The 24,527-nt window shown below is 39.0% G+C and overlaps 1 protein-coding gene across 24 annotated transcripts in view; it reads right to left on the reverse strand.

The window, feature by feature from the left end:
- Positions 1-24,527, reverse strand: part of R3HDM2 (R3H domain containing 2) — a 161,950-nt gene that overhangs the window by 92,480 nt on the left and 44,943 nt on the right. Inside the window, exon 1 of one of the 24 annotated variants that reach the window (XM_030323003.1) lies at positions 3,965-4,076. The exons of 22 other annotated variants lie outside the window; for them this stretch is intronic. The gene's annotated coding sequence lies outside the window, so the exon portion shown is untranslated. Of the gene's footprint in view, positions 1-3,964; positions 4,077-24,527 lie in introns of those variants that run through there. One more of the 24 variants, XM_030323005.1, reaches the window with a different exon arrangement.

Genomic DNA, 24,527 nt, shown 5'->3' on the forward strand with positions numbered 1-24,527 from the left:
ATATGGCTTGAACTCACGAAACATGAGATCATGACCTAAGCCAAAAATCAAGAGTCTGATGATTGACCGACTGAGCCACCCAGGCGTCCCTTATTTGTTGGCAATCTATCTTTGGGAATTCTTTGAAACTAGGGTTGAGGTATGTTCCACAAGGGATGATCTGAGTTTGCCTCTCTCAAGTGCCTGGGAGCTCTAGCAACTTGGATCTCCTTTCTTTTGTTTAAAAATTCAATTTATATATGTTAAATTTTCTGATCAAAAAACAAATTTACATGGTTCAAAAACTTTAAACTACTTCCCTTTCCCTTCCTCTTGGTTGGGCCCAAAGCTTGAACTAGCACGGTGTATAGTAAAGACTTTAAACTTGCTCAAAGGTATCTCTGGTCTTTGCCTTTAGCTTCCTGGGAGTAATAAACCAAAAACTGTGGAAATGTCTGCTTGTTGAAAGCCTTTGTTTACTGGGGGCTTTGAGTTGTACCAGATAGTCTAACAATGTGATTTTTAGTGGGGAGTCTGAGTCGCACAGTATCAGCTCAACTTCAGAAGGGGTTGGACACTGAGGTCAGTTACATAAGGCAACAATCACATATACATGATGGAGTCCCAACAAAAACTTGACGTCAAGGATTGGGTGAGCTTCTCTGGTTGGCAATATTCCATGTGTGTTGTCACACATTGCCAGGAAGAGTTAACACTGTTCGTGACTCCACTGGGAGAGGACAAACATAAGCTCAGTATTTAGATCCCTCCTAGACTCTGCCTCATGCATTTCTTCTGTTGGCTGATTTTAATTTGTTAACTTCTGCTAAAATAAACCATAACTTTTAGTGTAACAGCGTTCATGAGAAACTTACAGGTTCTGTAAGTCCTTCTGGCAAAGTATTGAACTCAAAAGTGGTCTTGAGGACCCTCAAATTCTATAATTGGTGCCAGAAGTAAGGCTGGACTTAGGAACAGTTCCCTAACTTTGTACACAGTCAGCAGCACTGGGACTGAAGATTCAGGGTCGTGGGTGGAGAGGGGCAAAGAAGGCAACATAAGTGGTCAGGAGATTGATTTCATACAGAAGGAATGGACAAATAAGTAGTCTCAAGTAGCTTTCCTCTTAGCCTTCCCTCAGGAACCTTCATGCTGCTTCCTACCCCCATTCTCCTACCCCCTACCTTAACACCACCAAGTGCTCTAAAAAGTGTCAGAAAAATGAAACATAGCTCTACTCTTAAATTAAAAACAACAACAAAAAAACCTTTTTAAAACAAAAGCATGAGCAGAGGAGAGGGAGAGAGAATCTTAAGCAGGTTCCATGCTCAGCATAGAGCCCAACACAGGGCTCGATCCCACGACCCTAGGATCATGACCTGAGCCAAAACCAAGAGCTGGACACTCAACTGACTGAGCCACCCAGGTGCCACAATAGCTCTACTCTTAAAGGTCAGGGACCCTAGTTCGAAGTAAGATCTCTAAGATAAACTCAACTCTCATGCAAAGTGTCATGGGGGGTTGGAAAGTGAGGTTAACAACCTGTAGATAATATGCAATTCTGGTTCTGAATGTCACCTGAAAGATTTCGACAGTAAACTAATGTGAACTCAAATTTATTAAGGATGTACAACACCACCATCAGACATGCAGGGACAGAGTTGCTGAAGTAAACCATCCTCCCAGCTTGCCAATAATAAATATGCTCTAACTTTGTTATGCAGACAAAATTTGGATGGCTATTTCAGAAACCAAATATGTCTTTTTGGACTTTCAATTTTTAGTCTGTGTCATTTTAGTCTCCAAAATATAATTCCAAGTAAGACTGTAAACTCTTCGTATTCTTATCATTCTAAAATATACAAAATAGAGAATCCTCAACCCTTAGGATCCTTCTTACCCTACACTGATACCTTATTATCCAATGAGTCTGCCCTGCGGTAAGGCAGGTAGCTGCCTACCATGTGCCAAGAGCAGCAGAAATAGTTCATAAGATTCCATAGAAAGGACGGTAATTGCTCCTGCCCTTACAATTATAATCTGGAATTTAAAGACATATATGTGAAATTAAAAACCAACAGAAATGCAAAATAATAAGAAAAACAAGTTCACTTATCTCTGATTTTCCCCGAAGATTAGACCCCCTTGAACACAGGGATTGTGCTTTAAACCATCAGCAACTTGAAAATACAAGGCTCAAAAAATACAAAAATTAAGAGTTCAAATTAACAGAGAATCATGGACAGTTTCCTAAAAAATGTTAATCTTGCACTGGATATTTTAAGGATTGTGGAAATGTATTGGCAAAGAGAATCAAAGATAACTTGGAGAAGAGCAAAAGCACAAGGGAAAGATAGTATATTTAGTCTAGTTCAACTTGGCTGACTCAGTCCAAAGAAATGAGTTTAATGAAATGTCAGGAAAATGTGAGTGGGGCTGTCCTGAGGTCCTGCTGAGAAATGTGGGATTTATGCAACTGAGAGCCACTATCACCGGGGAGTGAAATGATCATGATGATAATAACTGGAATCACTGAGCAGTGAAAGGCCAGTTTCTCAGGCAGTAGCACTGACCCAAAAGTAGCAATAGAGGCCAAAAATTCTTGTTCTGGTTCAGACTATAAAACAGTATTTCATCAGTGGTCCAAGAATGGAACTCAAATCTAGATACTATTGCTGTTTTTTTTTTTTTTAAAAGGTACAAGCAAACTCAGAGATGGCCAACAGGGTTAGGGGGACAAACATGATTTTTCCTTCTCCAGTGCCCAAATGACTGACAGCTATCCCCTTTCCACCTACAGTGACATGAAAAAGGCAAATAGTTTAAAAAGTAAAGAATACCCAAGTAGTAGTGTGCTCATCTATCAAAGAGAAAAAAAAAAACAATGTCAAAAAATTTTTTTCATGAAAGATAGGATGCAGGGGGAGAAAAAAAACACAGGAGGAAGACGAAAGAGAAACATTAATTCTGATGCACCAGAAAACAGAAAAGGGAAAAAAATATCATTCAAAATAATTGCCTTGCTTTTAGATTTTGCCATCCTTCTTCCAAGCCTACAGTCTGTAAGAAGGTGAGAGAACAGGCAATGAGAAGGAATATTCCCAAACAAAAGGAACAAATGCCTCACAACCCATATCCCAAGACCGGAGATTTTTAGTGTCCCAAGTATCTGGATCATATTTAAAATGAAAATGAAATCTTGATTTAATGCTGTGCTTTTCATAGGGATTCTTCCCTCATCTCTCCTAAAAATGCAACAATTACTATAAACACATAAAATCAACATTATCGTAAATGATCTTAACACAGTCTCTGTCTGAACAGAGTCTAAGGGAAGAACAGGGCATAGCTTCTATCTTTTCCCACTGCTGCCAAAAGAAATAACAATAACCAAAAGTCTGAATGCCCTTACAGGGTATCACAGACTGTGGCCTGTTCCCTGCCTTGCAGCCTTCCCAGAATGGACCAGTGGGATTTAACATGAACCAAATCTGTCAACCAAGCTGAAGACAGACACGTGAGTTCTAATGAGCAGTGGTAAAAAAAACATACTGCTCCATTCAGCTCCAAACAATGATAAATAATTCAGGAAAAGAACTGCTGCATAGAGCATACCAGCATGATTTAAAAATAGACCACAGGCTACAGAATCTAGGTAGGGGAATCAGAAGTCAGAGAAAATGGATTCATGTCAACAAATTCCCAAGCCCCTGCCATACAGGACGCTGCCGAAACTGTCACTCAAAATGGATGTCAGAATTTTAATGTGCTTTTTAAAAAGCAAGTATTTTTCAGGAGCTTGGCAAATTTGGTAACAAGAGCTAATAAGCAATAGCACTATTTGGCAATAGTGCCAAATATCACAGAAAAAGCAAATTGAAAGGGTGTAGGGAAGACATGTTATAAAAAAATTAGAAGGGGGTTAAAATTCTGTTTTCTGTACCACCAAATTCTAGGTCTAACATCAGTTTGGACTTTTACTTACTAATTATGTCTCTAACATCGAGGGTACGTAGCACTCAGGATTTTTCTGTTCATTTTTACACCTTGAACAGTTCCAATCATGCAATACATGGAAACACAAGATTCTCACCTGTTAACAAAAAGGGTAGCTTGAAAACTGAACAGAAGTCATGATTTGTTCTCACCAGATTTAAATTAAACTCTGAGTCTGACAGAATTGAGGACTCTCTAATAGGTAAGGATAGTCCAAGATCCTGGGGTCATGTGGATGGTGAAGGTTTCAACAGACTCAAGAATGCTTCAAGTAGGGGATCTGACAAATAGTCTGGCTGGACAGTCAATCTTAAGACTGGTGTCCTAAGGACTCTAAGAATAACCAGAACCCACATGTACTCTAAATACTCAACAATGTATGTAACGAAGAAATAACATTCTATATCCAAACTGCATTTCCCCAGAACCAGTCTCTTCATATGTTTGAGATTAATTTCAGAAAATCGAAAACTTTAAGACCATATAATGATATCTAACTTACCTATAATGTTTGATATAAAATACAAAATAAACCATAATCTGGACCTTTTTATACTGCTTTTCCTTAAGTAAAACAGGACTGAAGAAATTCTTGTTGAGTATAAACTGCAAACCATTATATATATACACCAATATGCTTATGCCTCACTGTTTTAGGAAAAAAATTGGCTATGTCTCCTTATAACTGTGCCATTCAACTTAAACTACACAAAGACCAGAATGAACTTGTAATGAGATGGGTTTTGGTTTTTTTTTCAATTCTTCAATTCTCTAGTTTTTACGTGTAAACACTAAATAGCATTTTCTTTTTTTTTTTTTTTTTAAATTTTTTTTTTCAACGTTTTATTTATTTTTGGGACAGAGAGAGACAGAGCATGAACAGGGGAGGGGCAGAGAGAGAGGGAGACACAGAATCGGAAACAGGCTCCAGGCTCTGAGCCATCAGCCCAGAGCCTGACGCGGGGCTCGAACGCACGGACCGCGAGATCGTGACCTGGCTGAAGTCGGACGCTTAACCGACTGCGCCACCCAGGCGCCCCTAAATAGCATTTTCAAAAGAGAAATAGACTGGCTCATTTATTTATTTTTTTTTTCAACGTTTATTTATTTTTGGGACAGAGAGAGACAGAGCATGAACGGGGGAGGGGCAGAGAGAGAGGGAGACACAGAATCGGAAACAGGCTCCAGGCTCCGAGCCATCAGCCCAGAGCCTGACGCGGGGCTCGAACGCACGGACCGCGAGATCGTGACCTGGCTGAAGTCGGACGCTTAACTGACTGCGCCACCCAGGCGCCCCTAGACTGGCTCATTTAAAGATAGTCCACAGGCGCCCAGGTGGCTTAGTCGGTTAAGCGTCCAACTTTGGCTCAGGTCATGATCTCACAGTTCTTGAGTTTGAGCCCCGGGTCGGGCTCTGTTCTGACAGCTCAGAGCCTGGAGCTTGCTTCTGCTTCTGTGTCTCCCTCTCTCTTTGCCCCTCTCCCACTCACACTCTGTCTCTGTCCCTCTCAAAAATAAGCAAACATTTAAGAAAGAAAGAAAAAAATAGTCCATCCTAAAGCACTTCATGGACAGATCCTTGCTCCATTTACCAGACAGTAAGCCAACACTTCCTTTCTCTGTAAATCCAGGCTTTCTTACTGTTGACAAGAGACAGTATAGTCACACAGACCTGGATTTCGGTCCTTGCACTGGTACTACCCTTGGTTATAGTAAAGGAACCCTATTCTGGATCTTACACTTTAGATATCCACTCTGACCCTCTTCTGACCTGTCTATCCCCTCAGGCAAGATGTTCACTGGACCAAGTGGACAAATCTACCTGAAGCCCCTGACTCTACCAACCCCGACTATGCTCTGGATCCCAGAATTCCCTGCCCAAGCAGTTTTGAGCCTACTTCCAAGGCCTTCAGTGGATCTCTTCTCAAACTCTGTCCTGCCATCGACAATACCTATACCCACTGTTGTACACATTCCATGGTCTGAATCGTGGCCAAGGGACAAATGATGAGAGTCTGAGGATTGAGACTAGTCTTAGAGGGTACCTGTCTCAGAACTCTGAGTAGTCCAATAATTCTGGCCTTCTAGGTCATTAGGAAAATACATGTCTGCGTAAAAGAGGAAATATTTTTCTGTTAAAAACATTAAAAAAAAATTTTTTTTTGCTTTTTACATTTATTCATTTTTGAGAGACAGAGAGAGACAGAACACAAGCCGGGGAGGGGCAGAGAGAGAAGGAGACACACAATCTGAAGCAGGCTCCAGGCTCTGAGCTGTCAGCACAGAGCCCGATGAGAGGCTTTAACTCACAAACGGCAAGATCGTGACCTGAGCCGAAGTCGGACACACAACCAACTGAGCCACCCAGGCACCCAGAAATACTTTTCTAACAGTTTTTTTTATCTCGATTTATAACCTAAGTATAGAGATACGAAAACTGTGCTTTTATTCATGCTTTTGTCCTGAAATTTTTAGGAGCAGGCCTATCTAGCCCTATCACATACCAGCTATGTGATCTGATTCAAGGTGTTTTTTTTTTTTTTTTTTTTTTTATCGTTTCTGGTTTTGTTTTGTTTTGAGAGAGAGAGAGAGAGAGAGAGAGAGAGCATGCATGCATGTAAGCAGGGGAGGAGCAGAGAAAGAGGGAGAGAGAATCCCAAGCAGGCCCCACAGAACCCGACAGGGGGCTTGAACTCACAAAACATGAGATCATGACCTGAGCCGAAACCAAGCTGACCCAAGCCACCCAGGTGCCTGTTTCTGTTTTTTTAATGTGATCTGATTTGTAACTACACTACCTCTTATAAACTTCATTTTACTGACCCATAAAATAATCTCCTTCATAGGATTTTAATGCAGTGAAATAATTTTTAAAATAATTCTGCAGGGTACCTGGTGCAGAGCAAATCTGAGAAAAACTGAAGCTATTACTAGATGCTCTGCCATCACTCTTCTCCCCAGTATAGGCATAAAAGGGACTAAAAGGGCAAAAATGTAGGGCCAATTTCAGAGAAAGTACAACAAAACACAGCCATTTCTGGGTCTCATTTTAGGAATTCCTGTCATTGACTCCATGGAAGTCTGGTGGTACTGGTTGCTGTTTTTGTTACAACCATTTCTCCCATTAAAATGTAAGCTTTATTTTTTTGTGATAAGAAGATGAATGCTAAGTAAACTTACTGTGGTAATCATTTCTCAATATATGTATGTAAAATCACTATGTAGTACACCTTACACTTACACAGAGCTGTATACCAATTATATCTTAATAAAACTGAAGAAAAAATGTACGTTCTATAAGGGCAGGGATTTTTCCTTTTTCTTTACTGCTATATCCCATACTCTCAGACGGTTCCTGGCACGACAAATAAGTATTTGTTAATAAACCATTAACTACAAAAAACAAGTATAGAGTGCTTATCTGACACCCAACATCAATATAATATGCTAGCAAGCCTGGTATAATCAGAAAATAAATTATTTATATATGGCAACTTTTCTTAGCTGCTTCTTGTAATTTCAGAACAGTTTTCTTAAAAATGAAATTACTGAGGGGCACCTGAGTGGCTCAGTTGGTTAACCTCCCAACTTTGGCTCAGGTCATGATCTCGCAGTTTGTGAGTTTAAGCCCCACGTGGGGCTCTGTGCTGACAGTTCAAAGCCTGGAGACTTCTTTGGATTCTGTGTCTACCTCTCTCTCTCTGCCCCGCCCCCATTCATGTTCTCTGTCTCTGTCTCTTTCTCTCTCTCTCTCTCTCTCAACAATAAACAAACATTAAAAAAAATTTAAAGGGGCGCCTGGGTGGCTCAGTCGGTTGGGCGGCCAATTTCTGCTCAGGACATGATCTCGTGGTTTGTGAGTTCAATTCCCGAGTCAGGCTCTGTGATGACAGCTCATAGCTTGGAGCCTGCTTCAGATCCTGTGTCTCCCTTTCTCTCTCTGTGCCCCTCCCCAACTTGTGCTCTGTCTCTCTGTTTCAAAAATGAGTAAACATTAAAAAAAAAAAAGAAAATGAAATTATTGAAAACATTAGAGTATGCCTTTAATATGAGGACATTTCTGCTCTCTTCAACTTTGCTCCCTCACCTGTTTGCAGAGGGATATTAATAATACTCAGTAATTTCATACATAATCCTACAAGAGAGGATAATTCAACTAACTAAACTGTACTGAAGCTCTTGTTTTAAGCTTCAAATAGAATGGGATCAAGTAAAAACAAAATCTGAAAGAGTAATTGAGGAAAAAAGTCCTTTCTTTCTGCACATCTCACATTTTTATCCCCAGCTTCCTCAAGTCTTGCATCAATTCCGAAGAACTCAAAACAATTCTACAAACTGTATCTTACACCTCACCACATTCTCAAAAATATATTATGTTTTTCAAATTTCCTCAATCAATCCATTTATCTCTGATGAATACTCCTAGAATACTGTGGGGCTCCTGGGTGGCTCAGTTGGTTGAGTGTCCAACTTCGGCTCAGGTCATGATTTCCAGGTTCATGGGTTTGAGCCCTGCATCGGGCTCTGCACTGCTGGTGCAGAGCCTGCTTGGGATTCTCCCTCTCTGCCTCTCTCTCTGCTCCTCCCCTGCTTGTGAGCGCATGCTCTCTCTCTCTCAAAATAAATAAATAAACTTAACAAAAAGGTTAGAACACTGTAGCAGAAGTAGATGATTTGGAATCAAATCTATTCTGAAAGAGATTGAAATGACCTTGACAATATTATACATGAAACTGAGTAGACAGAATGATGACTGGTAAAAAGATAGCTCAAAGCACATCCTGTATAACTGAGAATTAAAAGTGTGTCAACAGAGGGGACATGTTACAGATGTGCTTTCTGTATCACACAAATCCCAAAACTAGCCTGGGTTCTTATTCAAAGGCTTATCTGAAGAAAACTGCATCCTCTGTATCGGTCTGATTCTGAAACTCAACTACAACATAAGGCATCATCAAAAAACAACTACTCTTAGTGACCTCATGATACTATTAGCAAAACACAAGTAGGATATTCCTGGGAACTGGTAAAATAAAACTCCCAATAGTCCTAAATTCCATGACTGACTTAAAAACTCCTCCCTGAACAAAATTCAAAGGTATCTTTTAAAACAAACAAACAAACAACCTTAAAACCCAACAAGCTCCAATATATCCTCTTCTATACAAAAAAATACAAAGCTATAAATGTCTAGAAATGCCCCAAGGTATGTAATTACTGAAGCTAATTAACATTCTCAAAATTAAACATCCACTGCAATGCTCAAGAGACTGGGGTCACAGAAAATAGATAAGGGCAAATGAATCCCACCAAAAAGATAAAGTTCAGATGTGTTTCTCTAATAAATAAAGAAAACAGGATTCTGAAATTAAGCAATGAAACCTGCTGGGAGAAGAAAAATTATTATCAAACTCGTAAGTGTCAATTAAAATGTAAAACTTTGTGTTTGCTGTTATTCACTGGGAAAGTGGGAATTAATTGGGCTGGAGTTCAGAACTGTGAGAATGATTTTGTAATAAAGATAACATGAAAGATCCTTTCATTTATACCAAAAAGATGCTGTTTTAAAAAGAAAACACACTTTTAAAAATCTATACTAAATCACCTTTTTCTCTAAGATCACTACACCAGAGTTGTGCCATATAATTTTACCTCTAATCCTCACTTACCTTTATCCTAACAAAGAATACAACTATGGGATCTTGGATAAAGAAGATTCGGTATTTTGTACATATAGTTTTTAGAGATTTGATTTCAAGCTCTGCCACTTACAGGCTGTGTGATCTTGGGCAAGTTACTTAATCTCTTGGTTCCTCGGTTTCCCTTATCTGTAAAACAAAGGTAATAATAACTATCTCATGGAGCTGTAAAAATTAAGTGAGTTAATATACAGGTAAAATATTTAGACACATGGAAAGCACTTAAATAAATGTTAGCTATTATTTTTGTTGTTGTTATTTAGTCTTCTCCAAACTAATAAAAGAAGATCAGGGTCACTATTTTTAAAACTTGGAAGAATTAATATAGAAATAATAATATTATCTGTTTTATGGTTCCTCTGAAATTGAAGGACCTGCTTGCATAGAATGAATAGACTAAGTAGGCCCACAGTGACATTAGGTTTTAAGGTCTCCAATATTCATTTTCTTCTTAGGGACAAAGATGTTGGAATGCAATCTAAGATTCTTGTGTCAGAGGAATCAAGTCCCCTTTCTGCACCTACCAGGACAATCAATGGTACGGGAGACAAACAAGTAAAATATAATGCATTGTTAAGTGCTAGTTAGAGCTGCTCACAAGGTTTAATGGGAATAGAGGGAGCAGGCATATAAATATCATACCAGAAGAAAGGCTTCCAGAAGGAAGGGAGGTTTAAGCCTAATCCTCCGGGATAAATAGTATTTAGCCTAATAGAGAAGTGGAAAAACAGACCTAGATTCCATATTCACCAGCTAGATGATTTGAGGAGAGTTACTTAATCTCTCTATACCTCAGTTTCTTTACCTATAAAATGGAATGATTAGAACACTTTTTTTGGAAGGCTGTGTGGAAATTAAATGAGCTAATACATATATAAAGTACTTAGAACACAGTGCCAGGAATACAGTGTGAACCCAACAAATAGTATCATTAACACAGACATATGGATCACCACGATGCTTTCTCAGAACAGCAAGTATTGCATAAAGAAAGCTAGAGTATAAGACACTCACAGAAAAGTAGCTTGCGAAAAAAAAGCTAGAGATCAGTGGAAACAGGATCATAAAACATCTTGCATACTAACTAAAGCTATGAGAAACTTGTAATGGATTTTCAAAAATGGATTACATCATCATATTTCTATTTTAGAAATATTACTTTTGCTACAATGTGGATAGCTTAGAAAGAAAATAAAATAGAGGAAGAGACACCAGCTAGGAAAAAGAATTTTGACTACAGAATGAGGGGACTGTGACCCAAGAAGCATCAGGAGATAAAAATCACTAAGACTTAGTGATGTGTATGATGACTGTGTGAGAAGTATAAGACACTCAAGTGACTGGACAGAAAAGCAGCTTCACAAAGTGTGGCCTGAAACCCCTAGAAATCTCCAAGACTTGTTTTTTCTGCAAAGTCAAAAAGAACTTTTATAATGTACCAAGGTCTTGTTTGCACTTTTCACTATCATGCTCTCACAGGTATATGACGGTATTTTCCAGAAAACAAAGGACATGTTATATCACAACCAACTGAATGAAAAGACAGATAGGAGAATCCATCTATTAACCCCAATATTAAATTAAATTTTTAAAAATGAAAAACAATGACACATTTCCTCCTAAATTTTATTGTTGCTGTTTTGAAATGTTTTTTCATAAAAGACTTGCTTTTATGTTAACATGTAATAGGTTATCATTTTAAAATGAATTAATAAGTGTTTCTAAAGTTTCTCAGTTCTAATTTCCAATACACTAATATTGATAGATATTATCAATCATGAACAAAAGCTCTTTTGGGGGGGGGGCTCAATAATTTTTAAGAGTGTGAAGAAATTCTGATACTAAAAGGTTTGAGAACAACTGGGGAGGATATTTTTACCACTAGAACACTGAAGGAGAAACCAGTTTGGTAAGAAAAGATGATGAAGTTCAGTTTAACAATGGTAGGGGCACTGGGCTGGCTCAGTTGGAAGAGCATGCAACTCTTGATTTCAGGGTCATGAGTTTCAGCCTGGGTGTAGAGATTACTAAAATAAAATAAAATAAAATAAAATAAAATAAAATAAAATAAATAAAAAAGGGCGCTTGGCTGGCTCAGTTAGTAGAGTATACAACTCTTGATTTCAGAGTCGTGAGTTCAAGCCCCACACTGGGGCTTATTAAATTAAATAAAATAATAATAATAAATAAAATGGCAAAATACAGTGATAAAGAAAAAATATTAAAAGCAACAAGACAAAAAGAATATAGTTACATATAAAGGAAAACCCATAAGCAGACAAACAAAACCAGACAAAAATTAAAGAAGTTCATGACCACTAAACCAGTCCTGCAAGAAATACTAAAGGGGACTCTTTGAGTGGAAAAGAAGGACCAAAAGTATGAAGGCAGGAAACACAAAAGCAGTAAAAATGAGTGTTTCTGTAAAAAATCAGTCAAGGAACTGACAAAATAAAAGGATGTAAAATATGACATCATATACCTAACTTGGGCAGGAGTAAAGAATGGGTTCAAATTTAAATGTTTATTTTTAAGAGAGAGAGTACGTGCATGCACACAAGGGAGGGGCAGAGAGAGAAGAAGGCAGAACCCTACACAGGCTCCTCTCTCTCAACGCAGAGCCTGATGCGGGGTTCGATCCCACAACCCTGGGATCACGACCTGAGATGAAATCAAGAGTTGGACACCCAACCTACTGAGTCACCCAGGCACCCCAAGAATGGTTTCAAATTTAAACAACCATCAATTTAACACAGACTGCTACATGCAGAAGATGTTATAAACATAATAGTACCCACAAAGCAAAAACCACTAATAAAAAAAAATCTAATAAATATGCAAAAGAATAGAGAAATCCAAATCTATCACTACAGAAAACCAACAAACCATGAAAGAGAAAGACAAGAAAAGGATTAGAGAAAATCCTCACACACAACACAAAACAAACAATAAAAAGGCAATAAATAGATTTCTATCAATAATTGCTCTGAATGTAATAGGACTAAATGCTCCAGTCAAAAGACATAGATGGGGTAACAGAATGGATAAAAAAAAGAAAAAAAAAAAAAAAGACCTATCTATATGCTGCCTACAAGAGACTAACTGTAGACCTAAAGAAACCTGCAGATTGAAACTGAGGGGATAGAGAAGCATCCAGCATGCAAATGGATGTCAAAGAAGGCTGGAGTAGCAATACTTCTACCAGACAAAATAGACTTTAAAACAAAGACTGTAACAAGAGGGGTGCCTGGGTGGCTTAGCTGGTTAAGCGTCTGACTCTTGAGCTCACCTCAGGTCTTGATCTCAGCATCACGAGTTCAAGCCCCGCACTGGGATCCACACTGGGCATGAAGCTTACTTTAAAAAAAAAAAAAGAAAAAGAAAGAAAAAAAAGACTGCAACAAGAGACAAAGAAAGACACTATATAATAATAAAGGAGATGATCCAACAAGAACATACAATAATTGTAAATACTGATACACCCAATATGGAAGCACCCAAATATATTAAAGAGTTAATAACAAATATAAAGGAACTAATTGGTAGTAGGGGACTTTAACACTCCACTGACATCAATGGACAGATCATCTAAACAGAAAATCAACAAGGAAACAATGGCTTTATTTTTTTTTGTTTTTTTTTTATTTTATTTTAGAAAGAGACAGAGCACTCAACTTGGATGGGAGAGGGAGAAGGGAGGGAGGGAGGGAGGGAGGGAGGGAGAGAGGGAGGGAGAGAATCCTAAGCAAGCTCCACGCTCGGTGCGGAGCCCAACTTGGGGCTTGATCCCATGACCCTGGGATCATGACGTGAGTCGGACACTCAATCGGCGAAGCCACCCAGGTGCCTCAAGGAAATAATGACTTTGTATGATATACTGGACCAGATGGATTTAACAGACATATTCACAAAATTCCATCCTAAAACAGCAGAATACACATTCTTTTCAAATGCACATGGAACACTGTCCAGAATAGATCACATATTAGGCCACAAAAAAAACACTCAACTAATTCAAAAAGATCAAAGTCATACCATGCATCTTTTCTGACCACACACTATGAAGCTAGTAGTCAACCATAAGAAAAACTCTGAAAAGACCACAAATACATGGAGATTAAATAACATGCTACTAAACAATGAAGGAGTCAACCAGTAAATAAAATAAGAAACAAAAAATACATGGAAACTAATGAAAATGAAAACACAACCATTCAAAACCCTTGGGATGCAGTAAAAGTAGTTCTAAGAGGGATGTTTATAGCAATACATGTCTACTTCAAGAAGCAAGAAAAATCTCAAACAACCTAAATTTACACCTAAAGGAGCTAGAATAGAAAAAGAACAAACAAAACTTAAAACCAACAGAAGGAAGGAAATAATAAAGATTAGAGCAGAAATAAATGATACAGAAACTAAACAAATAGAATAGATCAGTGAAACCCAGAGCTGGTTTTTTTTGGGGAAAAAAAAATCAATCAAATTGATAAACCTCTAGCCAGACTTACGAAGAAAAGAAAGGACCCAAATAAATAAAATCACAAATGAGAGAGGAGAAATAACAACAAACACCACAGAAATACACACAATTATATGAGAAAATTATGAAAAACTATATACCAACAAGTTGGAAAACCTAGAAGAAACAGATAAATTCCAAGAAATATATAACCAAAACTGAACCTGGAAGAAACAGAAAATTTGAACAGACCAATTACCAGCAAAGGAATTGAATCACTAATCAAAAGCTCCCAACAAATAAAAGTCCAGGATCAGATGACTTCACAGGCAAATTCTACCAAACATTTTTTTTTTAACAAATGATTCTTTTTTAAAAAATCATATTTTTTAAAGTTTATTTTCATTTATTTTGAGAGAGAGAGAGAGAGAGAGACAGCAAGTGGGGGAGGGCCAGAGACAGAGGGAGACAGAATCCCAAGCAGGCTCCACACTGTCAGCACAGAACCTGATGCAGGGCTTGAACTCTTGAACTGCGAGATCATGACCTGAGCCAAAGTCGCTTAACTGACTGAGCCACCTTGGCACGCCCTCCCCAACTTTTTAAAAGTTTGTTTGTTTGTTTGTTTTGAGAGAGAGGGAGTGTGCGCACAAGCAAGGGAGGGGTATAGAGAGAGAGAGGGAGAGAAAGAATCCCAAGCAGGCTATGTGCTGGCAGCATGGAGCCCTACGGGGGGCCCTATCTCACAAACCATGAAATCATGACCTGAGCCGAAACCAAGAGTTGAATACTTAACTGAGTCACCCAAGCACCTCAAGTTCTACCAAACATTTAAAGAAGAGTCGAAATCCACTCTTCTCAACCTATTCCAAAAAAATAGAAGAGGAAGGAAAACTTCCAAATTCATTCTATGAGGCCAGCATTAACCTGATACCAAACCAAAGGTACCACAAAAAAAGAGAACTACAGGCCATTATGTCTGATGAACATAGATGCAAAAATCCTCAACAAAATACTAGCAAATTGAATCCAACTATTTAAAAAAAAAATTTTTTTTACATGTATTTTTGAGAAACAGAGTGAGACAAAGCGTGAGTGGGGGGAGGGGCAGAGAGAGAAGGAGACACAGAAGCTGAAGCAGGCTCCAGGCTCTGAGCAAGCGGTCAGCACAGAGCCTGATACGGGGCTCGAACCCACAAACTGTGAGATCATGACCTGAGCCGAAGTCGGACGCTCAACCGACTGAGCCACCCAGGCGCCCCTGAATCCAACTATTAATACATTTAAAAAAATCAGGGGCGCCTGGGTGGCACAGTCGGTTAAGCGTCCGACTTCAGCCAGGTCACGATCTCGCGGTCCGTGAGTTCGAGCCCCGCGTCAGGCTCTGGGCTGATGGCTCAGAGCCTGGAGCCTGTTTCCGATTCTGTGTCTCCCTCTCTATCTGCCCCTCCCCCGTTCATGTTCTGTCTCTCTCTGTCCCAAAAATAAATAAACGTTGAAAAAAAAAAAATTAAAAAAAAAAAAATCATTCACCACAATCAAGTGGAACTTATCCCTGGGTTGCAAGGGTTGCTCAATGTTATCAAATCAATCAATGTGATACATCACATCAATAAGGGAAAGGAGGGGCACCTGGGTGGCTCAGTAGGTTAAGTGTCCAACTTTTCGTTTCAGCTCAGGTCATGATCTCACAGTCTGTAAGATGGAGCCGCACATTGGGCTCTGTGCTCACCATGAAGCCTGCCTGGGATTCTTTCCATCTCTCTCTGTTCCTCCCCCACGCACACAAGCTCACTCTCTCTAAATAAACAAATTTTTTAAAAATAAGAGATAGGATAAGAACCATATGATAATTTCAATAAATGCAGAAAAAGCATCTGACAAAGTACAACATTCATTCATAATAAAAACCCTCCACAAAGTAGGTTTAGAGGGAACATAGCTCAACATAATGTAGACGGTATATGAAAAACCCACAGCTAACACCATCCTCAGTGGGGAAAAATTGAGAGCCTTTCGCTTGAGATCAGGAACAAGACAAGTAAGTCCACTCTCCTCACTTTTATTCAACTTAGTACTAGATGTTCTAGCCATAGCAATCAGACAACAAAAAGAAATAAAGGCATCCAAACTGGCAAGGAAGAAGTAAAACTTTCACTATTTTCAGAAATCTGTTGCATTTCTATACACCAATAATGAAGTAGCCTAAAGAAAAATTAAGAAAACAATTCCATTTATAACTGTACCAAAATTAATAAGATCCAAAGAAATAAAACTAACCAATGAGGTGAAAAAGCTGTACTCCGAAAGCTATAAAACACTGATGAAAGAAATTCAACATGACACACAGAAATAGAAAGACATTCCATGCTCCTGGATTGGAAGAACAAATATTGTTAAAGTGTCTATACTGCCCAAAGCAATCTACACATTGAATGCAATCTCTATCAAAATACCAACAGCATTTGGGGTGCCTGGCTGGCTCGGTCAGTAGAGCATGAGACTCGATCTCGGGGTTGTGAGTTCAGCCCCACATTGGGCATAGAGATTACTTTAAAAAATAAAAATCTTGGGGCACCTGGGTGGCTCAGTTGGTTAAGTGTCAGACTTGGCTCAGGTCATGATCTCGTAGTTTATGAGTTCAAGTCCCACATTGGTCTTTCTGCTGTTCGCTCAGGGCCCACTTCAGATCCCTGTGTCTCTGCCCTTCTCCCCATTCGCACTTTATTTCAAAAATAAATAAACATTAAAATAAATGAGTAAATAAATACATAAATACATAAGTAAATAAATAAAATAAAAATCTTAAAACAAAAAACACCAAAAGCATTTTTCACAGAACAATCTTAAAATTTGTATGGAACCACAAAAGACCCCAAATAGCCAAAACAATCTTGAAAAAGAAAGGCAAAGCTGGAGGCATCACAATTCCAGACCTCAAGTTGTATTACAAAGCTATAGTAATCAAAACAGTATGAAATTGGCACAAAAACAGACATACAGAACAACAGAACAGAATAGAAAATCCAGAAATAAACTCACAATTATACGGTCAATTAATCTTGGACAAAGCAGGAAAGAATATCCAAAGGGAAAGACAATGTCTCTTTCACAAGTGGTGTTGGGAAAAGGGAACAGCAAAACGCAAAAGAATGAAACTGGACCACTTTCTTATACCATACACAAAAATAAATTCAAAAGGGATTAAAGACCTAAATGTGAGACTTGAAACCATAAAAATCCTACAAGAGAGCACAGGCTGTAATGTCTCTGACATCAGCCACAGAATTTTTTCTTATGTCCCCCAAGGCAAAAGAAACAAAAGTAAAAATAAACAAAAGCATGCATAAACAAACAAACAGCTTCTACACAGTGAAGGAAACAATCAACAAAACTAAAAGGCAACCTATGGAATGGGAGAAGATATATGCAAATGATACATCCGATAAAACATTAGTATCAAAATAAATAAAGAACTTACATGAACTCAACACCCCAAAAATTAAAAATCCAATTAAAAAGAATACATGAACAGACATTTCTCCAAAAAAAGACATACAGATGGCCAACAGATATGTGAAAAGATGCTCATCATCACTAATCAGGGAAATGCAAATCTAAACTACAATGACATAATCACCCTCACACCTGTCAGAATGGTTACAATGAATAATACAGGAAATAACAACAGGTGTTGGTGAGGATGTAGAAAAAAGGAATCCTCTTCCACTGCTGGGGGATTCAATGTTGCACTGGTGTAGTCACTGTGGGAAACAGTATGAAGGTTCCTCAAAAAGTTAAAAGACCCTATGATCCAGCAATTGCACTACTGGGTATTTACCCACATAATACAGAAACGCAAACTCAAACAGACACATGCAGGGACACCTAGGTGGCTCAGCCGGCTAAGCATCAGACTTCAGCTCCCAAAATGATCTCATGGTTCATCAGTTCGAGCTCTGCATCAGGCTCTCTGCTGTCAGCAGAAAGTCAACTCTGGATCCTTTGTCCCCCTCTCTGCACCTCTCCAGCTCGCTCTCTCTCTCTCTCAAAAAAAAAAAAAAAAAAAATTAAAATAGGGGCACCTGGGTGGCCCAGTCAGTTGAGTATCTGACGTTGGCTCAGATCATGATCTCACGGTTCAGGAGTTCGAGTCCCACATCGGGCTCGCTGCTGTCAAGACTGTCAGCACAGAGCCTGCTTCAGATCCTCTGTCTCCCTCTCTCTACCCCTCCTCCGCTTGCACTCTTCCCTCCAAAATAAGTAAGTATTAAAAATAATAGGGGCGCCTGGGTGGCTCAGTCAGTTGAGCATCTGACTTCGGCTCAGGTCATGATCTCATCACAGTTTGTGGGTTTGAGCCCCGCGTCGGGCTCTGTGCTGACAGCTGGGAGCCTGGAGCCTACATGGGATCCTGTGTCTCCCTCTCTCTCTGCCCCTCCCCTGCTCACGCTCTGTCTCTCTCTCTCTCTCAAAAATAAACACTAAAAATAATTTTAAAAATAATGAACATTTGTATTGTTTTTTTAAATTTTTTAACGTTTATTTATTAATGAGAGACAGAGAGACACAGAGCATGAGCAGGGGAGGGGTAGAGAGAGGGGAGAACACAGAATCTGAAGTAGGCTCCAGGCTCTGAGCTGTCAGCACAGAGCCCCACACGGAGCTCGAACTCACGAACTGTGAGATCATGACGTGAGCCGAAGTCAGTCACCTAACCAACCGAGCCACCCAGGCGCCCCAATAATAAACATTTTTAAAAGGGACACACGCACCCCTATTTTTATAGCAGCATCATTTATAACAGCTAAGATATGGAAACAGCCCAAGTGTACATCAACTGATGAATGCATAAAGATGTGGTATAAACACAATGGAATATTCAGTCATAAAAAAGAATAAAATCTTGCCATTTGCAACAAATGGATGGAGCTAAAGAGTATAATGCTAAGTGAAAGAAGTAAGGCATAGAAAAACAAATACCATACAATTTTACTCATGTGAAATTTAAGAACTAAACAAGGAAAGGGGGGGGGGGAAGAGAGAGACACAAAAAGAAACAGTCTCTTAACAATAGAGAACAAACTGATGGTTACCAGAGGGGAAGGGGGCACGGGGGATCAATGAAATAGGTGATGGAGATAAAGAAATGGACTTGTCGGGGAGGGGGTTGTGCCTGGATGGTTCATTCGGTTAAGCACTGACTTCAGCTCAGGTCATCATCTTGCAGTTAGTGGGTTTGAGCCCCATGTCCGGCTCTGTGCTGACACCTTACAGCCTGGATTCTGCTTCGGATTCTGTGTCTCCCTCTCTCTCTGCCCCTCCCCTGCTCATGATCTGTCTCTCTGAAAAATGAATAAACGTTTAAAAAAAAAAGTGCACTTGTTGGGGCACCTGGCTGGCTTAGTTGGTGCAGCGTGCAACTCTTGATCTCGGGATTATAGGTTCGAGCCCCACAACGGGTGTAGAGATTACTTAAAAATAAAATCTCAAAAAATAACAATAATAAGTACACTTGTCCTGATGAGCACCAGGTAAATAAAATTAAAAAGATGAAATAATAAAATAAAACATGGTAAATGTGATGTGCCCATCAGCTGACTAATCAAAGTGCCCAATAGGCAGTTATACTGGTGAGACCGGATATCTCTACAACCAAACTGTGACAGAAGTTAAAATCTTGGATTTTAAAGGGAGAGTGCATGGTGAGAACAGTGGAATATTAGCAGCAAAGAAGGCTAGAGAGATATGCAGAGACCTCAGGACACACAAATATTTAAAGAATAAAGAAGAGGGGGGCAGCTGGTTGGCTCTATCAGTTAAGTGTCTGACTCTTCATTTCAGCTCAGGTCATGATCTCACAGATCACGGGTTTGAGCCCCATCTTGGGCTCTGCGCTGACAGTGCAGCACCTGCTTGGAATTCTCTCTCTCTTCCTCTCTCACTGCCCTACTCGCATGCTTTCTCTTTCAAAATAAACAAATAAACTTAAAAAAAATAATAAGAATGAAGAAGAGGTAGAGGACTCCTACAGAGGAAAAGGAGAGTTATAAAAACTAGAAATAAAATTGAAAAGTAAAAAAGCATATCACCAGCTATCAGTTATAAAGAGAAAAAGTTTGTCAGGGCTTCAAGGTAAAGCAAAAAATCATCCACTGTTAGGAATAGTAGGGAAAAATATAATAGATAAATCAGCATCAACTCCAAAATCGCAATTCAGGCAAGTGTTTCAATCTCTTCTCATATAATACTTTTTTCTTATCAGAGTTACTTATAAACAATAGAAAGATTTCAGGTTGTTCTTCTTTGCCTTGTGTTCACCCCTCCAGAGGAAATACAAACAAGTAACAAAATGACAAAGGATGGAGATGGAAAGATCCTGGATGAAATATATAAAGGGAGTTGACTGAAGCAGTGACTCAATGAAGAGGCATTCATTCATCCAGTAAATACTCGCTGAGTAACCACTCCGTGCAAGGCATCATGACAGCAAACTGTTAAAAAAAAATAGCTTACTAATATAACAAACTATGCCCTTGGTTCATCAGCTAAAGTGATAAGCTGGAAAGAGAAATAAAACTTTCCTGATAAGACTGGCACAATCAGAGGCTGCTCTATCCCAAAGGTGACTCTAGCAGATTCCTAGAGCTCAAAGTCACCTATTATTGAAATGTGTCCTAATTCCACAAAATAACTCCAAAGAAATATTTTCTTCAATGTTTGAGAATGTTTGTGATCCTGTAGCAATATTATATCTCTCTGAGTTTTTACATAGATAACTGTAGCTTTAAAATGCAGAGATAACTCTTTTAAGAAATTCTAGTATATTTTTATCAAATCATCATAAATGCTAATGTAAGTCCCAAAACTAATAATAAAAGTTAAGGGACAATTACCTAACTAGATGCACTTAGGCTGGAAAGGCTGCTTTTAACTAGTCAACTCTACCTTTTAAATATAGGAAAATGTGGTTTTATAAATATAGCCATTCTTTCGAGAAAAGGACTTTATGGATAAGAATAGAGAAAAGGCATATGAAAGCCAGAATCTAGCTTAACATCCAAAGAGAACCTTGAACAAGAAAGGATATATTATCACACACAAGCTGTCACTAAAATCTTTTCACACCATCATCTTGTGCTATGGTAGCTAACCTATTTCTAGCTCTAAGCCTGTATCTGATTGATTTGCAAACTTTTGGAAGTAGCTGGGCTTCAACAGACACCGAACAACATCAGAAGTATCTTTTTGTCTGAATTATATTTAGCCTCTATTCCCCCCTCCTTTTCTGTTTAAGAACTTGAGAAAGGAAGGAATTATTAGACGGTAGTTACTAACAACAGGTGTTCCTAATGTTATTGAAAGCTTTGGCCATGGAAAGCGGGAGGGGAGTGGGGGTAGATTTCATTCCTAGCATGGAGTACCAGAGATCATATTTACCTTCCTGGCAGACAAAAGAGACAAAATGGGTAAAACAGTGGTTTTTAAGACACTGGACATCAGGCAACAAAGGACAGTGATTCCTGAGAAATGGGAAACAAATACAGTAAGCCCCATGATTACCCATGCTTAATGCCTGGAGAAAGCTTCTAAGTAATGTAAAAAAAAAAGGGGGGAGCTAAGCAGCAACCTGGGGAGAGTCCAACATGCTCCCTTTGTGCAAAGTGAAAGTCTGAGAAAGCAAAGGAGTCTAGAGTTCACAAAAGAGAGTATGCCACAAACTGGAGAAAATACTTGCATATTTAACAAAGGAACTGTACCTAGAACATATAAATAGAATACATAAACTCTCAAAACTTAAACAATTAGAAAATGGGGCCACCTGGGTGGCTCAGTTGCTTAAGTGTCCGACTTTGGCTCAGGTCATGATCTCACAGTTCGTGAGTTCGAGCCCCGCGTCGGGCTCTGTGCTGACAGCTCAGAGCCTGGAGCCTGCTTCAGATTCTGTGTCTCCGTCTCTCTCTGCCCCATCCCTACTCATGCTCTGTCTCTCTTTGTCTTAAAAATAAATAAAACATTTTTTTCGGGGCGCCTGGGTGGCGCAGTCGGTTAAGCGTCCGACTTCAGCCAGGTCACGATCTCGCGGTCCGTGAGTTTGAGCCCCGCGTCAGGCTCTGGGCTGATGGCTCAGAGCCTGGAGCCTGTTTCCGATTCTGTGTCTCCCTCTCTCTCTGCCCCTCCCCCGTTCATGCTCTGTCTCTCTCTGTCCCAAAAATAAATAAACGTTGGAAAAATAAATAAATAAATAAATAAATAAATAAATAAATAAATAAAACATTTTTAAAAAATTAAAAAAACAATTAGAAAATGGGCAAAAGACATGAGCAGACACATTCAAAATCATTAGCCATTAGGGAAATGCAAATTAAAACCACAATGAGATATCTATCATACCTATCATAATGGCTAACATAAAAAATACTGACAATACCAAATGTTGGCAAGAATGAAGAAAAACTAAATGGCTCATACGTAGCTGATGGGAATACAAAATGGTACAGGAACTCTAGAAGACAGTTTCTTTTACAATGAAATATGTAATTACCTTACCACCCAGCAACTGTACTCTTGGGGATTTATCCCAGAAAAATAAAAACACATGTTTACACAAAAACCTATACATGAATGTTCACAGCTTTATTCATAATGGACAAAAATTGCAACCAACACAGAAGTCCTTCAACAGGTGAATGTTTAAATAAACTTGGGACAGCCATACCACAGAATATTACTCAGCAATTTGTACCCCCAAAAAAGGTACAAACTATGGATGGATGTCAAGGGAATTATGCTGAATAGGAGAAAAAGTCAATCTCAAGAGGTTACATATGGTATGATTCCATTTATTTTTTTTTTTTCAACGTTTTTTATTTATTTTTGGGACAGAGAGAGACAGAGCATGAACGGGGGAGGGGCAGAGAGAGAGGGAGACACAGAATCAGAAACAGGCTCCAGGCTCCGAGCCATCAGCCCAGAGCCTGACGCGGGGCTCGAACTCAGGGACCGTGAGATCGTGACCTGGCTGAAGTCGGACGCTTAACCGACTGCGCCACCCAGGCGCCCCGGTATGATTCCATTTAATTAACATTTTGAAACAACAATATTAGTTGAAGAATAGATTAGTAATTGCCAGGGTTACAGGTTCATAAATGGGGTGGAAGTAGGTGGATGCGGTTGTAAAAGGGCAACAGGAAGGATTCTTCTGGGAATGGAACTGTTCTATATCTTGATGGTGGTTGTGGATACAAAAATTTATACAAGATGAAATTCCACAGAACTTCCCTCAACACACACATGCATGCAGAGAGAAGTGCATGTAAAACTGGTCAAATCTGAACAGACTCTATACATGTACCAATATTAATTTCCTACCTTTGATATGGTACCACAGTTACAGAAGCTGTCACAATGGGGATAAATTGGGTGAAGAGCACATGGAATATTACTGTACATTTTTTCCCAACTTCCTGTATATTATACTTATTTCACAATGAAAAGTTAAAATAAATGACTGAGAAATGATAGAGCATAAAATCAGTAAAGAAAGACATTTAGAAAATTATAACTATATTCCATATGTGTAAGAATCTAAAGGAAAAAGTAAGCATGTTAGGTAGAAGAAGTAAAAAAAATCTGAAATGGTATAGATAAAAGTACACTACGTAAGATTAACAGCAGATTAAAAATTGCAACAGAACAAATCAGGGGGAGAATATATGAAAACACAGCAATAGAAACCAACCAAAATAAAACCTAGAAAGAAAAAAAGACACTGAAATAAAATGAACAAAGCATAAGTGAACTGTAGGACAAATCCAAATTGCCTAATATAGGGGTTAGTGGCATTTCCAAATAAAAGACAGGGGAAAAATATTTAAAATTTTTTTAATGTTTATTTGAGAGAGAGAGAAAGAGAGAGAAAGAGAAAGAGAGGGAGAGAGAGAGAGAGAGAGAGGCAGAGAGAGAGGGAAAGAGAGGATCCCAAGCAGGCTCTGCACTGTCAGCACGGAGCCCTATGCAGGGCTCAAACTCATGAACCGAGAGATCATGACCTGACCTGAAGTCGGATGCTTAAATGACTGAGCCACCCAGGAGCACCTTTTTTTTTTTTTTTAAGTTTATTTATTTTGAGATAGAGAGCATGAGCTGGAGAGGGGCAGAGAGGGAAAATCCCGAGCAGGATCTGCACTGTCAGTGCAAAGCCCGATGCAGGGCTCAAACTCACAAACCATGAGATTATAACCTGAGCCAAAATCAAGAGTCAGACACTTAATCAATGAGCCACCCAAGCACCCCCAAAATAAATAAACATTAAAAAAAAAAGATTCTCTCCTTCCCCTACTCATGCTCTCAAAAAAAAAAAAAAAAAGCTATGACTAAAGAATTAAAGGAAA

This window comes from Lynx canadensis, chromosome B4, assembly GCF_007474595.2.
Source record: "Lynx canadensis isolate LIC74 chromosome B4, mLynCan4.pri.v2, whole genome shotgun sequence".
In the NCBI taxonomy this organism is placed as follows: Eukaryota; Metazoa; Chordata; class Mammalia; order Carnivora; family Felidae; genus Lynx; species Lynx canadensis.